This window comes from Oxyura jamaicensis, chromosome 4 (assembly GCF_011077185.1).
Source record: "Oxyura jamaicensis isolate SHBP4307 breed ruddy duck chromosome 4, BPBGC_Ojam_1.0, whole genome shotgun sequence".
NCBI classification, from domain to species: Eukaryota; Metazoa; Chordata; class Aves; order Anseriformes; family Anatidae; genus Oxyura; species Oxyura jamaicensis.
In genome coordinates, this window is record NC_048896.1 from 56,546,718 (window position 1) to 56,564,088 (window position 17,371).

At 54.5% G+C, this 17,371-nt stretch overlaps 1 protein-coding gene and 1 long non-coding RNA gene across 11 annotated transcripts in view; both read left to right on the top strand.

The window, feature by feature from the left end:
• The window catches only part of MAML3 (mastermind like transcriptional coactivator 3), a 284,897-nt gene that overhangs the window by 225,210 nt on the left and 42,316 nt on the right, over positions 1-17,371 (top strand). The gene's annotated exons all lie outside the window — the stretch shown is intronic.
• Positions 10,638-13,809, top strand: LOC118165593. Its single transcript, XR_004750124.1, has 3 exons — positions 10,638-10,835; positions 11,885-12,029; positions 12,918-13,809. It is a non-coding gene; the product is annotated as an uncharacterized LOC118165593 (long non-coding RNA).

The following is a 17,371-nucleotide window of genomic DNA, read 5'->3' on the forward strand; positions in this document are numbered from 1 at the left end:
GGAGTTTCTGTTGGGGCCTAAATGAAGGTTCTTCTCTCTGGCAGCCTGAACTGGAGGCGGCTTGTTGGTCCCTCGACAGCAGGCACTCACACAGCTGCAAGTGCTGGTGGCAATGAGTTATCCCTAGGAAGCTCCCTTTAAAGTATATCCAGTTCATTTGGTGAGAAGTCTTATTTTTCAGTGTGAAGAAGGACTTTTACTCCTGCAGCCCTTTCCTGCTGACCCAGGAGAAGGAAGAGAGCTGGTGCCGTGACAGCAGCTGGCTCACAGCACCTCGTGTTTGTGTTCCTCGATTTCAGACGAGCAGCAGGTTTTCACCAACATGCACAAATGTCTTTGCAAACACGTTTAAAAGCGTGCCTCTAAGTCCTAGGGCTATAAGAACAGGGCTCCTTTTTCCTCCTCTCCTTTTTTCTTTTCCACTTGCCTTGAAGTAGCCATCTCTGTTTAGGTCAGTGACACGATGAAAGATGTTTCTGTGTTTTTACCCAAAGCTGGGATTCGCCTTTCCGGCTCCCACCGAATGGCAGGACACTAACGGAGCCTCCTTGTGCTGTCACTGCTTCTGCCGGGGCCGCTCTCGCTTTGGGGCTGGAGCACGTGCAGCATCCTTCCCACCGCCTGGTGCTGAGCTCGCAGCACCCTCCGGCCGGCTGCCTGCACCCAGCGGTCCCAGAGAAGGCGAGGGGAAGGCCGCAGGACGTGGTTATCCTCCAGCTACCTGGAGCAGGCATCGCTGGCTCTGCCCTGTCGGTGGAAGCCGCGGCGCTGCTAAATCCTGCCCGCTAAGGAGCTGGGGCTTTTTAATATGCAAGTGCTCAGTCAAAGAAAGTAAACAGACATCTCCTTCTGCAGGGAATTACTAGACAAACGTCTCCCTCCCCTCAGCCTCCTTCCTTCCTCCTCCCTTCCATTTAAGTGTAGGAAATTCTGCTTGCTTTATTTGATAAAGAGGAGGAGGGGAAGGGACATGTACTGAATCATGGTTAAGCTGCTGTCTTCTACCCCAAGACCTTTCAGTCTGGATGTGCTTCATTAGTTTGATAAGCAGACACCAAAAAGGGGGAGGGGTGCGGGGCTTGCGTGAGGGGATCTGCCTAGGGGCTGCCCGGAGGTTTAAGAAGATGAACTGCTAATGATGTTGAAGCCCTACCTTTTTGGGACCTCGGCTCCTGGAGGAGAAACGGGCCCTTTTCACTAATTGTGCTGCGCTCAGTAGTGTGATGGAAAGGGCCTCGCAAGGGAGCGAGGAGGAATGAATGCAGCCTGGGCTCTTCCCCGAGCAGCCCCTCGCTGCTCCTCCCCCAGCCCGCCGCGCTTTTCTTCAGCAGGATATCTGGCATGAAGTCATCCCAAATATCAGGAGATAGCATTAGGAAAAGAGATTAATTCGCTGGGTCATTTATTTGAACAGTCTGGCGTGATCCTCGCAAACTAAACATAGATTTTAATGAACGCTGTCCACGTTGGCAATGCAAATGTTTTGATGAACAGCTACCAGAAGGACTGTGAGCCTTGGACCTGGCCCCATGCATGTGCAAACACACGGTCTGAGGACTTTCGAACTCGACTCGCTCTGATCCCGTGCCAGCTCCCTTCCTCCCTGGCAGGTTCGTGTCCTAGCAGCAGGTAGCTGTGTCCCCGCGGCGCAGCCGGCCGTGTGGTGTGTGTCCCCCGGCGCTGTGGGATGGGCTCAGGTGCGCTCATCTGGGGCAGGGGTGCTTGGTGGGGGATGGCTCTTGGTGCCTCAAATCCCACCCCAGCCAGCCCCACACCCGGCAGGGCTCCTCCTGCCTCGGAAAAGGAGCCGAAGGCAGCCGGCAGCGCTGCTTGCACCTTGCTGGTGGGCACGGGAATCCCGAGCCCTGCAAAGGACAGGCCTCTAGGCTCAGAAGGGACCTTCTGAAGCTAAGCAGAGCATCGTGGTGGAATTGTGTATCGCTGCCCCACTGGATAGGTAGCCAGCTGCGGGCAGGGGGGAACCGCCTGAAGAGCAGCTCAGTAAAGGAGGCACAGCTGTAACTCTAGGAGGGGCTGGGTGCGCAGGGAACTGCAGCACATGTGAGGTCTCCCCAGCATCAAGAAAAAAGAGCACGAGATTTGTAGTGTCTCTGGAGTACTCCAGCAGCACAGGAGTGGGCAGCAGCTTTAAAGCAAAAGGAAGTTTTGTTTTGCTTTGCTTTGCTTTGTTTTGTTTTGTTTTGTCTCCCACCTTAATGCGCAGAGTTCCCCGCCGCACACTGTTGCAGGGGCTGTGTGTAAAAGGTACGGGATAAATGCACGAAGGAGAGGTTTGCAGCCGACAGTGAGAGCGTGCTAGACAGATGCAGCCTCCATCACGGGAGGCTCCTCATCCTCTGATTGCTGGAAGCTGGGAGGGCTCCCAGGGGAAGGCTTGCTGTATTCTTCCCCTTGTTCCTTTTACGCTTTGCCTAAGCGCTCGCGGCTGGCTGCTGCCAGAGAGAAGATCCTAAGCTAAGGAAGCCTTTACCTGCGAGCCTGTCGTGCTGTGCAGCTGGGACACGAGCTGCAAGGCCCTGAAATAAACGCCGGTGGTGTCCGTGTCGTGAGTCGCTTTGCAAAGGGAGGTGAACATTCTCCAGGGCGGGTGCGGCAAGGCGGCGAGACGGGCTGCTTGAAGTTGTGACCAACTGCTTCCCTGCCTTTCTTTTCAGACATTTCTTTCTGTAGTGGGCGACACAGACAGCCACAGCAGTAATTTCTGAGTCCAAAGGTCACCGGAGAGTTTTTCCTGCCTTCCACCCAGCTGCCTGCCAGCCTGCCCTCTGCTGCTCAGAGCCGCAAAGAGGGGACAACCAGGGCAGCGGGGGCTGCCCCCACCCCACCGCAGGAAAACCTCTTCCTGGCCTCCCCCTCGCCCAGCACACGCTGTGCTTGTGCCTCTGCCCTGACCACAGTCCCTGCTCTGCCAGCTCACGGCAGGGAAGCAGGAGCCGGGGGGTGCAGCATCAGCCCTGCTCAGGGGGTGTTACTGCTTGGGGACCTTGCTGCCTTCCGCGCCGATGGCACTGGTAAACCCATTTTGCTCTGCGGTCGCTCCTGTTTGCCGTGCCCTCTTGTCATTGCTGTTGACTCATCAGGCTGAAGTGTCTGAGCTTAATTGAAGCAGTAACAATGCAATCAACATTTCTCGCTATTTTTATCTGCATCTCCCCCTCCCCGCTGGTTTTTCGGCTGCCTGACGCGCTATTTCTGGGGCTGAGAGCCTGGCAGCCTTGCGAAGCCTTGCACCGCGGGACACTGACCCGCAGGGGGAACAAAGCCCACCCAGGGGAACCGGGGGCTCCCCGCATTACACTCATCATCCTCGCCGTGCTCCCCGTGCCACCTCCCCGTCACGCTTCCCGCAGCACGGGGAAGGCCTGGGCACCAGCAAGCAGCCCTACAGCGGGGCTGTGTGGATGCGCCGAATTAGCATAACATTAGCATAACCCTCTTCATGTAACAGGGAGTATCCAGCTCTCCTCGTTTATCCAAGCGATAAACGTGGCCAGGGATGGGGAGGAGCAACTGGTCTTGGTGAAATCTTTACGAGGCTGGTGGCGAAGGCACTGCCTTGGTCCTTGAACGCCAGCGTGCTCACCCCTGGCACCAGGAGCGGGGCACGGTATCCCCAGCAGCCAGCACACCGCCGTGGCTGCTGCTCGTGTTCCCAAACAGCAGCCTCCAGCATTGGGTAGCTCCCTAGGAGTTGCCTTGGTTTTTCAGGGATGCGAGTCTCAGGAGCAGCAGTATCTTTATCAGTCAGAGGTGCTAAGACCTCAGAAAAATCCACCAGTTTTCCTCAGGTGCTTAACTACAGCCTTGGAGATGTGACTGCTCGTTTGTTAGCCCTGAAAGCGGGGCTGGGATTCAGGCCCTGGTGCTGAGGGTGCTGCTTTGACCAAGATACCAGTGCTCTGAACGAGCCAGCATCTCACAGCACCCACAAAAAAAGGTCCTGGTGCAGCCGAGTGCTTTTACTGAGTCTGTGCTAAGGACGGGTCCACAGCGGTCAACTGGTTTCCGACACTGATTTTGTTTTCCTCTTCTCCCTCTGAGCGCAAAGAACATCCTGACTGTGTCAGCCTTGGCTTTCCTGCAGCTCCAGCCAAAGAGGACACATCTGCGTGTCACCCAGCGAGCCGCACGGCTGTAGCTGCGCCGTTAGCAAGCTGCTGAAGCCCACAAAGCTGGGTCAGGGGCTTGGCAAAGGCGCGGCGCCGCTTTGCGGGGGGGCTGCGCTCCCTTTTCCTTTCTCGGCCCTTTTTCTGTACCGCTTCTGTAGTGCCGGGTACGCCTGGGGACAGGCAAAAAGCCTGGGAGAGTGAGGTGAGAGGGCAGGGGAGCTGGGAGCTCTGGGGCTCAGTGAGGGGAGCAGTGGTGTTGGGGGGCAGGAAGGAGTAAGCAAGAAAACCATTTATCCTGTCTGTGGGTTTGTTCCCCCCAATGCACGCCCAGCCCTTCCGCACAGCGAGGGCAGGCAGAGGATCACCTGCAGAGACGACAGTGTCAGTAGAAAAGCACAGCAGAGGCTGGAGCCTGCGTCTGGGGAGGCGAGTTTGTTGGAAACACTTTGAACGTGTGCCGGGGAAGTGACGGGGCTGCAGGCTGACAGAGCCCTTTGCGGTGAGACACGCCTCTCCTTTGTGTGAGCCCTGCGCGGCTCCTGTCACCTTCCCGTGCCGGCACTGGGCTGCTCGGCTCCCTTTTGTGATCCCGGTCACTTCTTTACACGCAATTACCGTGCTCTTCTCCTCCCCACACCCACCCCCCGGTGCGGAGGAAGCCCCCCGCTCTGTACCAAGCCCCGACCTGTTTTCCAGGCACAGCGTGTAGGTCGAGCCCTCTCAGGACCAGAGCCGCACCTTCAGAAATCGTACGTCCCCGTGCTACACGGCGCCGCGCAAACACCTACAGGGAGCCCACGTCGTGCAAGAAAAGAACCAACGCTTTAAATGGCCGGTGTGCAAGAGCCGGCCACTAATGGAAATAACAGCAAGAGGCAGAGACGTGGTTAAATACTCGCTCGTGCCCCTTGCTGCCGGCAGGCTGAAGGCTCCGTCAGTCCTGTCGGAGTCTGTCCATGTGCTTGGAGCTGCGCTCGGTGCCTGCTGCCATGTGGGGATGGAGGCTCGGCACTGCCCTCCGTCAGCTGGCACCGGGGAGGAAAAGCTGTTGCCTTGGTGGCTGCAGTCAAGTGAAATAAAACGCTGCTTGGAGCTGATGGGAGCGGGGAGCGTTCTCAGATGTCGGCTCCTTAAAAATGGCCTCGCTTAAAACGTGCACGGAGAGAGGGAAATGGGCTTTTCCCTTACAGGAGGGGCTGTGACCCTCTGCTCGGTGTCGCGTCCCCCCCTCGTTCCAGGCAGTGCGCGACGCTCCGAAGGGAAGGTCTTTAAAAACAAAACAAAAGGCAGCTGTCAATTTAATCCGGGCTCCCTGATAAAATTCCAGCAGAGTCCCTTTTTTTTCAGAGATGAAATAAGAACCCTGGCAGGCCCTCTCGACTGGCCACATAAATCATCCGTGGTAATTGCTGGGAGAAAGACGAGCGCCTCTTGGGCGCGGGGAGGGGGAGAAGCCCGCTCCCACCCCATCCAGCGCCGGCACCCCGCTGCCGAGGGGACCTGGCCCCTGCCCAGGGACCTACCTGGGGCCAAGGGAGGGAGGGAGGGCACAAAAGATAAATAACAGGGCTTCCTGTCGCCTTCCCTTTGTTGTCGGTCCCGCTTTTATCGCCCTGGAGGGATTAGAAGTCAGACAGTTTGGGAAAGGGGGGCTGAGGAGGAGACGGGCGAGTATGGGGGACAGAGGCGTGGGGAAGGTGGCGAGAAGGAGATGGAGGTGAGGGGAAGCAGCAGGAGATTGATTGAAGTGACCAGTGTTCAGCGCCCTGGCGGCACGGCTTCAATTAGCTAATTTCTCCCTGGGTCAGCACACGGCTCGCCGCCCCGCGTGGAAGTGGAGGGGCCGTGAAAAGCCCAGCGCCGGCCACTGGTGTCAGCTCGCCGGCTGCTCCGGCAGGCTGCAAAGCTGCCACTGCTCGTTCCCTGGGAAAGAGCACTCGCCACTCGTAAAGATGGTGGTGATAAAATAACAGGGCTCCGAGGCAGCGCTGCAGGAGCAGCCGCCGGCCACCAGCCAAACGGAGAGGGCGCTTTGTAATTTGCTCCTTCCCTTCTGCGGTACAAATAGCGGGCTCCAGTTGTTGTTGCATTTAATACATGGCTGAGTGCTGCTGTCAGCACGACCCTTCCTTAACTGTTTGTTGAGCCCCAGTGACCCATGTAGTCCGGGGGGCATAGCCACAGCTAAGCATAAATACATAAAGTCTGGAGAGAAGGAAATCAGTGCGGATGAACAAGGGGGATAAAGGTGAGGGTGAGCAGCCCCAGAGCGCTAGCTTGGGACCCTGCTCTACACCTGGGCCACTGTGGGCTGAGCTCCTCTCTGCCAAGCCCCCAGCTCCGGGGCTGCCGGGGTTATAGGGGTGCTGGAGGTGGGCAGCAGCAGAGCTGCCTGAGAGCCGCTGCTGCGGGACCCCTCGCAGGGGTGCTGCTGGCTCTCTGGGTACACTGTGCCTGTTGCTTTTCCAGCGGGTCCTACCACAGCGCCGTGCCTCTCCAGAGGAAGCATATTAGGGGCTGTTCAGCAGTGACAGCTTTGAGGTTTGAAATACAACCCAAACTTCTTGATCCTGCGGTACTCACTCGGGCACCCCGGTCTCCCCAGGGAAGCCCACTTCCATCTCCAGTGCAGTGCCAGCGCTGACGCTGCCTCTTCCCTCGCTGCAAGCAAGCTGCCCTGCCGGTATTTCAGCCACCTCCTTCCCTGCTTGCTTTGTGGGCACGGAGCCCAGCTGCAATGCACACGCCTCAGCCTCCCTCTGTGCACAGCCCTGAGAGAAAGACCGAGAAACAAAGGAGCACGGCCAGCGTGGCCGGCTGGCAGCCGGCTGCTCCCGGACGAGTCGCTCGCACTGTCCCCAGCAGAGCCTCTGGGCCGAGAAGAGGGGATGAGCGTGTGCCTGCCCTGCACCCCACTGCAGCCGGCTCCCCGGTGCCAAAATGCCCGGCCTGGGCACAGCGCTCACAGCTGGCAGAAGCCTTCCCTCCCAGGTTGGCCCATTACTTGCTATACAGGCACCCCCCTCCGTAAAAAGCTGGGGCAAACACAGAAGAATTTGGAACAGCCAGGAGAAAAAGTGGTATGGGCTGCAAGCCCTGCGTGTGGGTGGGATGGGATAAGGCGGATGTAAACAGAACCCCGAGGGGCTGGCACGCAGCCACGTGTTTGTGTGCCCCGCACACGTGTGTGCCTGATGGAGCCTGTGCTAATGTCGACCGCGGCCCACGGCGTCCCTCGCTACTGCTGCTTCCTTCTCAGGGCCCTTGCCTGCAGGTGGCTGTGAGCTGCCGTGCCATGGTTGAGGAGGTTGCTGTGCCCAGCTGTCCCCTGCCCCTGTTCCAGAAGCTGCTCCCCATGCAGCAAGAACGGCTTCATCATTTCTGAGCCAGCTCCTGAGCTGCCAGAGCTCCTGGCCCAGCACGTGAAGGTGAGCTGGCACAGATTTCTGCCTGCCTTTATTGACTGCAGCCGTTCAGGAGAGGGTTTTCCAGCAGCGAAACTCCCCCACCACTCAGGTAGCTGCTGTGGAAGTGACTCGGGAGCTTGCCGTCAGACTGAAGAAGATGGAGCCGGCATGGTGCAGGGAAGCACGAGGGTTTTGGCACGCTGACACACGGTGGGGCCAAGCTCTGGGAGCCCTTCTGGCCCAGACCTCTCACTGGGGTGTGCAGTAGGTGTGCTGACCATGCCCGTTAGGGACAGGGGTTGTCCTAACTATGAGTAAGGAGGCTGTTGTGATTTCCCATTTAGGAAAACAGACACAAAGAGGGAAGCAGCCAAGGGAAGAAGGGACGTTAAGTGCTAGGGATGAAGGCCTTTGTGTTAGCGGTGGTGTTCTGCTCTCCCCCTAGCACCATCCTTCTCGCTTTCTTAAACCCTTTGGTTCATGCTAATCAGCTCTGCGTGAAAACCGCGTACTGTTTTACAGATACGGCATTCAGTTTTCTGTGCCGTTTATTCTCCCAATTCCCTTTATTTTCCCCTTTCTCTTCTTACCACTATTAAAAAACGTATCAAAATACATTTCCCGCTGTTTAAAATTGAACCAGGGTTTAAAAATGCCTTGCCTGTGAGACGAAGATGCTAAAATCATAAAATGGAATTGAAGGACCTGTGTCTGCGCCCTGTTGCAGAGGGTCTCGGTTCTAAGGAAGCCGCTGACTTGGTGGAAAAACCTGCAGTTCCCTTGGGGCTGGTAGGGGATGGATGATCTCCTGCACTGAAACGCCTGCCAGAAGAGGTGATAGAGACCTTAGGTGGCACGGCCAGGGCTGCCATCTCACCAGCTGCCCTCCCACCCTGCGGAGTGGCTCGTGGTGCTGGGGCTGGCATGGGAGAGCAGCCCCCTTGCCGGCCGGGGAAGGTGAGCTGTTGCCCTCCGTGAAGCAGCAGCGGCTCGTACGGCCCCGCTGAGTGCCCCATTGCACCCGTCAGCCACCGGCATGCCCCCGGCTCCGAGTGACAGCTCTGGAGCGGGCCTGTCCTGGGCAGAGGGACGGCCGCAGGGTGCGGGACTGCCGCAGTCCCCAGCCAGGGAGCAGGGGAGCATGGGCTGGAGAAAGGGCCCAGCTCTGCCTCCTGGCAAAGCCAGCACCCAGCCCAAACAGCAACCCCCAGGGCCATCTGCTGGGTGTTTCTTTTTTGGTTTGTTGTATCTGCTGAATACACACACGCTGCCTCACAGGGTGGCTCTCCAGAAAATAGGACGACTCCCATGTGAGACCCTGTCAGGGCTCAAGTTGGTGTCCCTGGGCCTCTCGGGGACCTAAATGGGCAATCCCGTGTGGGCACAACTCTGGGAGACCTCGGCTGACAGTATTTCAGTGTCAGTATCCTTTTTTGCCATCAAATGTGTTGTCATTTTCCTGTTAACTGGTTGATTGTAGCTCCTTGAAGTGCTTCTGAATCCCAGTAAAGTTGTTCCCCTAATTGTGTGATTCTAAAATTACCTCCGAACCTTCCCGTAGAATTACTAGGGGTCTGGTTGGCTCCTAAACACTTCGGGGAGGGAGGCACTAGGGAATGGATGGGGAGAGTAGAGAGATTTCAATCAAATACAAATAGATAATTGCAGCCTGTAGGTGGCACGGACGGCTGGCACTAAGGGGTCGATGCAGGGGTGTGCACATGTCAGGTGTAATGCATAGCCTCGTGTGACCAGGGACATTTTTGAGGTGCCAGGAGCAATTCCCCTTCGGCTTTTGTTCCTGTTGAGACTGAGAAGCAGGCATTAATAACTTGAGGGAAGCACGCGTAGTCAAGTGCTGGTCTCACTGGTCTTCACCTACTGCTCCTGCCTGAGCAGCAGCTCGGAAAAGGTGGTGGTGCTGGTGGTTTCTTCAATTTCTCTATCAAACACGCTCCAAACAATTAGAAATATGCACATTTTTCTCATTGCAACTCCTCTTACTCTACCCCAGATCTAAAATTAAGCTGAGCTCTCTCTTACACGCTGTAGCTGGCACTAGAAGTTCAGATGGCTTGGCGTAGCTGAATCCTGCTGCTCCCCGGGAGGGTGCAGCTCGCAGCTCAGGCTGCAAATGGCTGTGCTGCCGTTACTGGAGGAGTTCACTGCTCTGCTCCTCGAGTGCGCCAGCTCTTCTGAATATTCCCTCATCTGCCTCAGCTAAAAAGAGCAGGTTTGTGAGGAGTTGCTGTTTGTGCTTCTTAACCCTTTCCTTTTTGACCACGGTGGAGTAGAAAGCCCTTCCTGCACCAGGAGGCTTGACTGAGGCGTCACTGCTCAGCCAGAGCAGCTGGATTTGGAGGGAGATGCCTGCTTGCTGCCAGAGGGCAGGATGCATGCCCTGCTCTCCAACGTGAGCTCTGCTCATGTACGAGCTGCTGAGAGGAGGCTGCAGCCCCTTTCTGCCAGCTGGTTGCGTTCTCTAAGCCAGAAGAGGTGAAACCTTACAGTCGGCATGGCTCGGTGCAGGGTACGAGCTGAGCAAAGAAGGGGCCAGCATGGGCCACCTTGTGCGACAACCTCCAGCCCAGGTAGAGGCATTCTGCTGAGCCACTTGGTGCTGATGGATGTTTTCTAACAGACAGGCACAGGAGCACATCTCCTTCCTGGCTCTGCCCGTGCTGCAGCTGCACCCTGCTGAGATGGACGTCTTGAGAGGACACCCAGGACAGCCACTGTCCCAGGTTTCCAGGAGGAGGCAGAAACACGGGCACCGAGGTGATGGAGAGGCTCAGAGCTCGCTGCCTTCTGCAGCTGCAGGGCAGTGAGCAGCCATCCCATGCAGGCTGGCCCATTTTGCCTTAAAACCTGTCACTCCCCAGAGGCTTTTTTCCACCTCACTGGGAAAGACATTTGCCTCCAGTCGCTTCTTCCAGGCAGATCCCATTACCATTAAGAGGCCTGTTACCAGTCAGCTGTTGACATTACAGGCTTTTTGCAATGGCGCAGGTGGGGCTTGTCTGCGAAACACATTTGTTTCCACTTAGCCAGCTGAAACCTCTACCTTGCTGCCAGCTTCTCGGGTGAAACAGTAGGGATGCTTTCTGTTCCCGAGCCCTAGAGGTAAAGACTGGAAGGGCTGGTGGCATCCCATAGGGGTAACCACCCCTAGTGGAATGGTACTAAGGCAAGCAAGCTAATGCTCCTAGGCAGGAGCTGGAAGCCACCCCCAGAGCACAGCGCAGGGTTTCTGATAGCAGAAGCTGGCACCTTTTGACCCTGCAGAGAGCCTGTATAGGTAAGTCCCAGGTCAGGGGTTGTTCCCTGATCCTTCCTGGACAGCACAGAAGGAGGAACAGAGAGGAAGCATTACCGAAGATAACACTATGTGGGTGCGGGGCCAGGCAGAGACGTTGTACTGGCATTAACCCAAACCCCAGTCTGTTTTTTAACCTCTGCTGTGCAGAATGCATAATCCAGGGTTATCTTTTAGTTAAATGTAAGCAGTTGCTAAGCTAAGTTTCCAGCTGTGAGTACAGCTTACCCTGTGACTGCGGTGCCTGGATGTTGACAGATGTGTGTTACCAGCTGACACGGGGGGAGCAGGACTGATTGGCTCAAATAGGAACGCCGAGATGTATCTGAAGGGTCGTGTGGGCTCTTCAGGGCATCTCTTCAGTTCAGGCTGTCAGTTCTGCCCTATGAGCACATCTGGAAGGTGGTCGTACAGGTATGCTTAGATGGAACATGGCAAAATTGCAGTTTATCTCTTTTTTTTTGCAGTTACATCAGAATAAAGCTTAAGGTTTGTTTCAATTCATTATGTAAGGTCACCTATAAGCTTCAGATCTGAGAGCAGCTTGGTTAGTTCAGGATGATATACTGGCGTTTGTAGCCCCTCCTCTGAGGCCGTGCGAGGTATTAAAGCAGAAAGCCTCAGAATCTAAATGGTATTTCAGCACAATATATTTCATTCTATTTTCCCTGGAATGTCTTTTTAATGACAGTACAGAAATCTCTGCAAGGTGTACTTCCACCCGTATCTCCATACTCTGGTCTCATGCATTTGTACTCACGAGGTGCATCCACTTTGTTCTCCCTCGCTTAGATCAAGCAGATTTTATTTCAACACATCTCTGGCTACGTTATGCCTCATACCTGAATAATCATGAACTGAATTCCCAATTAGCCTGCCTTTTGCAACTAAAATCCTGTTGATTTCAACAGTGTAGTCTGGTTCAAAATACACAGTGAAACTGCTCTCCAAGTACCTCCCAGGGGGACCTTGTAATCTTATTAGATGCACCTGCTGCCATTTTATTTTAACCTCTCAGTTTTTCCCTGCAGTGTAATGAATTCAATATTCCTCTGCCACGGAAAGCCATCCCAAAAGAGCTTTGCTGTCATTGTTAGGAGGAACGGCCCCGCTTGTGAGGAGCGGCTCGCAGAGCCTCCCTCCTGCTCCGGCAGACCCCCGCCGGACCCCACGCAGGTGGGTGCCCCACGAGCATCCCCCAGCATGGGCAGGGGGTGCCAAAGCTCCCCACTGCTGGGACTGGGCAGCTGGCACCGCAGGTGGCTGCGCGGAGCTGAGCAACCCTCGCGGGCTGCAGGAGCTTGGCTCTAAATCTTTTCCCGTGGCTGTTAAGTCAGTAATGAAGCAGGATATAAAGCGCTGCTGCAGCTTCTGGGACGTCAGGCCTCTTCACTGCCGGCTTCACAGCTGTTACTTCTAATCAGCTGGGCAGGCACCATAGAAATGTCAATTTTAATAAACAGGCTTTCATTTCAAATTGGATGTGTGTTTTACACGCGGTGAGGGGGGCTTCCGACCTGGTGAGCTCCCCTGTCACGGCCCCTCGCTGCAGGCGGGCGCTTCCCCTCGCTGCCCACCCGTGTGTGAGCTACTGGAAGTGGGGGGCTGAGGGGGGTGCTTTAGGGACCCACTGGTGACCTGCCTGGGTGGGAGCCAGCGTCCCATCCTGCACGGTGAGCATTGCCAGTGCCTGGGGGGGACGGGACTGCAGACCTCTCCCCCAGGAGGATCTCCAAGCTTTCAGCTCAGGGACTTCCAGAACTACCCGTGTTTAATTAGAGGCATTCAATTAGCAGTAGGTTGGTTTGGATTGTACCAAGTGCTCGGGGAGGTCTGGAGCCAGCCCTTGGTTCGGGCAGGCAGTGGTAGAGGTGGGCTGTGCTGCACAGGGCATTGAGGTGGCTTGTGTGGCATGGACACATAAGCCTCTGCACTGCTGGTGGGAAAACCACAGGCATCCCCATCACATTTTCATTTCTCTTTGTTGGTTTTGCCAGGACAACCCCTAGGTGTTACCCAAGGCTCAGGCAAAGTAGCTTATTGGAGGTGCATTTTCTGTTGAAGATGGGTGGGTTAAAGGCCGAAGAGGAATAACTGATCTTTACGCGCTTCAGTCGCTGCTGTGGAGTTACGGGCACGAATCCATTCCCAGGAAGCCACCAGTCAGATCTGTAAAAGGGCAAGAGATGAAGTATTCCCAGCAAGCACAAGTAAATCATGCTGGGAAGGAGACAGGAGGAGAGGGAAGGCCCCCCTGAGCCCCCATGCAGATGCTGCCTGCTCTGCGCCAGGGCTGGCAGGGATGCAGGGACCAAGGCGATGCTCGTGGCACCGTCTGTGTGCATGCATTGTGCCTTCATGTGTGTAGGGTTTTGTGTTGGCCCCGTGGAAATGGGCTTCTGTGAAGCTGGGGGTCGCTGCTCAAATGCGTTTCCCCCCCAGCAATCCCTCATTGCCGGGGCTTCGGTATTTTCTGGAAACATGTACTGTGTCTGGCCATTTCCCTCTGTTGAGTGGAATCGATGTGTGGGTTGTAATATGTATTAATTCCCTGGGGGGACATTGAACTGTTTCCTCTGCCCAGGTGGAAAGGGATAAACACAGCCACTGACATGCTGTTTAGTCTGAAAATAGCCCGCTGAATGCATAATGAAGAGCCTCCCGAGGAGTTACTCTGCATGTTAAAATGGTGTTCAGCAGCCTGTGCTGTCACACAACATAATTTGAAGATGAATGTGCATCCAATCAGCCTACCGGTGGCTGACTGTCACCGTCTGGCCATTAGCATTACCTGCCTGTTCAGCGGCGGCGGCTCCAGGAAGCACGAAGTTTGTCGGTCCCAAAATACGCCTCGTGTGCGGACAAGACAAATGAGGAGCTCCGTGCTCAGCACCCGCTTCATCCTGAGCAGCCACTTGGCTTTCGCCAGCGAGGACAAAGGAGAATGAACGTTTTTCTTCAGTGGGAGGATTTCTGAGTGGCAGGGGAAAGCACACCCCACGTGTAAGCCCGACGGAGGCCAAGCAGCCCAGGTTTTTCAGGGGCAGGCGCCGCGTCCTGCCGTGCGGGCGGTCCCTGCCTGCGCCGCAGTGGAAATTGTCAGCCTTGATCCTGCAAAACATGAGCCGGTGTCTGAGCAAAACGGATCACGCTGGAGTCAATTGACAAGTGGCTTCTGCTGTTTAATTCACAGCCCGGTAACAACACTTGCATGAATGATACGTAGACACCACTTTTGTCTGTGAACGTTTGACAGCAATTAGGGCTTCACTCCAGGGGCAGACCATCACACTAACGCTGGAGTGCTGCAGGAGGAGGTGAGGGTAAAGAAATTAGCCATCTGTCTGGTGGAGACTGTATCCTCCAGGAGGCAGTTAGATGTCAACAACAGGCAAAATGTTTCCATTCTCATTGTCCTGCACTTCAGCCTCGCACAATGGCATGAAAGGCGCACAGAAACCCCATTCACATCCAGCCTTATAGTGGTCTGCCACCAGCCACCCTGACAAACACTCCCCGACCATTGTAGCTAGCGGCAGCTGAGAGCCGGCTCCCCCCGTGCCACTTGCAAAGGGGCCTGTCAATTCTGGATGTCCCGCGGTGGAAGGCCAGGAGGGAGGCACTTAGGTGTTTAGTCCTGGAAAGCAGAGCCTGACTGCAAATAAGGACACAGAGTGGCTTTTACAGACCTTTGCTCCGCGGTGTGTCTCTGAGCTGAGGACCTCGGATGCAACACCGCATCCAGAGGGGGAGAGGAGCGGGCAGAGCTCATCGGCTCACCTGGTGCGGCCATGCTCTGAGCCGCCTGGAGCAGCACATCCATCACGTTGCTGCTGGAACTTGGATTCAAGGAACTCCCCGTCCGCAGGGACAGCTGCTGCTAGCTCGGTCCGGGCGAGGGTTTAGAGAGCGCGTGTTGGCATTTGGTCGCGTTAGTCACACTGAGCTACGCCCACAGAGAACTGCCGGGTCTCTCCCTGTCTGCTCCGAACTACTGCCTTTATACTTTCTGCTGCACAGGCCTGCTACTTTTCTGTCTTTCTTTCTTTTTCTTTTTTTTTTCTCTTTATATAAACAGCTACAGCATCTTCCTGTCAGGAATCTAGATCTGATATACAGAGTGCCCTTGGACGAGTTCCCTAGCTCAGTGGTTTAAAAAAATCAAGTTCAGGTGCATTTTTTTTTATTTTTTTTTTTTTACACATGTCTGTAGAGGAAGAACTCTTGTGGAAGAGTAAGGAGCAGCGTAACATGTTTTCATTGGCTTGAAAAGGTACATTTCCAATTTTTAAATTGGTAATTGTAAATTTGTAAATTACCAGCACTGCACCTCAATTCCAGACCGATGTTGTAAAATAAGTGTTTCACAAATAATGCTGTTCTATATCTAGAAAACGAACCAGCCGTGTTTTCCTTCATACTGTGCAAAGAAAGCCACATGCAGCAGCAGAGGTAGGACTCTGGTCCCCAGAGCTGCCCCAGAGGGTGGCTGGTGTCCCCTTCCTCCGGGTCCTTCAGACCACTTCTGTGCAATTGTCAAGTGGAAAGCTGTCATGAAATTCAATTCTTTGAGGCTTCCAGACCTTAGGGCTAGACTTGGCATAGAGACAGAGCTAGCAGCTCCTCTTGGACGCTCCAAGCCTGCCTTGCGAGGCTTGAGCTCTGAGCTTTAGTCTTTCCCAAGGCTCGGGTCTGAAATCCTCCTACTCTTGCAATGGCCTCTAGGCTACACACTGTGGTTGACAGGAGCGGGGTGAGTTTGGACGAGCCTGGTTCTTCCTTGTAGGAAGACATGGCCAGTGGCGAACAAAGTTTCCTTTATTTTAACAGACCACAAATCACCAGTGCATCTGCACATCTCCCTGACCAGATAGTACCTTAGGTAGACTTTTTAGGACATCTTAGCAGATATCTTTCCCAGTTCTCTTCCCCTAGCCATTTCTTTTCTCTTTCAAAGTCGTCCCTTTCTGAACTCACTCAGTTTTCATTCTTGTTCTCACCTGGGTTGTGTGGCGTCATTTCCAAACCGTTTGTAGCTGCCTAGAGGCAGGATCTCTGACGTTCACGTTGCAGGTATTGTCTCTCAGCAGACCCGCAATTACTGACAGTTTGTCCCGACTTCTTCCTTCCTGGCTGCTTTTTTTGTCCCCTTTGATGAAATCAAATCAGTACATTTGTACAGTAGCTGCTACAATAACCAGATCAACGTATAGTACCTATGAATACTATAAGGACAAATAGCATAAGAGCAGCTCCACTGCTGTCTCAAAGTGAAGCAACTTTTGCAAAGAAACTTTGGAGGTTGCCTTCCAGAAGTGGTCAGCACGTGCTGTTCAGTTTGCGTAGGGGTACTTCGGTTGGTTGCACGTACAGTGACCTGCCAAGTGAAATGGTGAGCCATCAGCAAAGCCCCTGACTCTGGCCAGACAGCTGCCTTCAGAAGAGTGTCACTGGGCAAAAATTGGTGTTGAGTATTGCTGGAAAGAGTACATAGGTTTTTCTTCTCTGGAAAATAGCGTATCGTCTTGAAAAATACAAAACATTTTTGCTGAATGTAGGAAGATGTCTGAATTGTTCACTTTTATAAGCACTTTTCTCCCCAAGTATTTGGCAAAACTATTATTTTTTTCCCTGAAAACAGGAACCTGTTGTGATGACTGCTGTGCAGTTCAAATGGTGATTTTCTGGGGAAAAGAAAGTCTCAAAAGAAACTTTTTACCCAATCCCAGTATTTAAGTTAAACTCTGTGTTAGGTTGTGCCCATCTGTGAGAGCACTTCGTGAGGCCACAGTTCAGAAATAATGTCACCGTTTCCCCAGCCAACAAGTGCCGCAAGTGATTTCACTTCAGTGGCCAGAGGTGGTCAATCGCTCGTTTTCCCTCAAGCCGTGAGCTCACAGCCTTTGTACCGCTCCTTACCGTGGCTGTTTTGGGGAACAAAGATCCGGCAATCAGCCCTGAGCATGGATCACAGAGAACTGTTCCTGCATCGTGTAGGAAAGCCACAGATGTGGTATGTCAGTCGCTGAGGGCCCCTGCTGAGCCGTTCTCTTGAAACTCACTTTTCAAGTCAAATTTGGAGAGGGGGCAAGCAGAAAGATGGCTGCTTGTCAGGACGGGAGCAGCCTCTGATCACAGACAGATGCATCTTTCTCTTATGCTTTCCTCTGCTCTTTCAGCAACGTTTTCAGACCGATTAAGTATTTTGTCCTGCCTCTGGGGGCTGTAATTCTCTCTCGGAGCTGCAGGGTACATATACAGGGGATGTTGGTTGGCTTGGCCAGTCCTAGAGCACACCGCAGCGCGACCTTCCTGGCGTCCTGAGGGACCAGCCAAGGAAAAGCCCCGTGTCAGCAGGCTGGGGGTGCTGGAGGAGGAATCGGATGGCATGTCGTGTGCATTCTTCCTTCAGGCACTGTTTTACTTGAGCTGCTCAGCCCAGCAACATCAGGGGTGATAAAGAGAAGAATAACAAACTAAACTGGCGTCCAGGGGTGTTGGTATGCTGAATAACATTT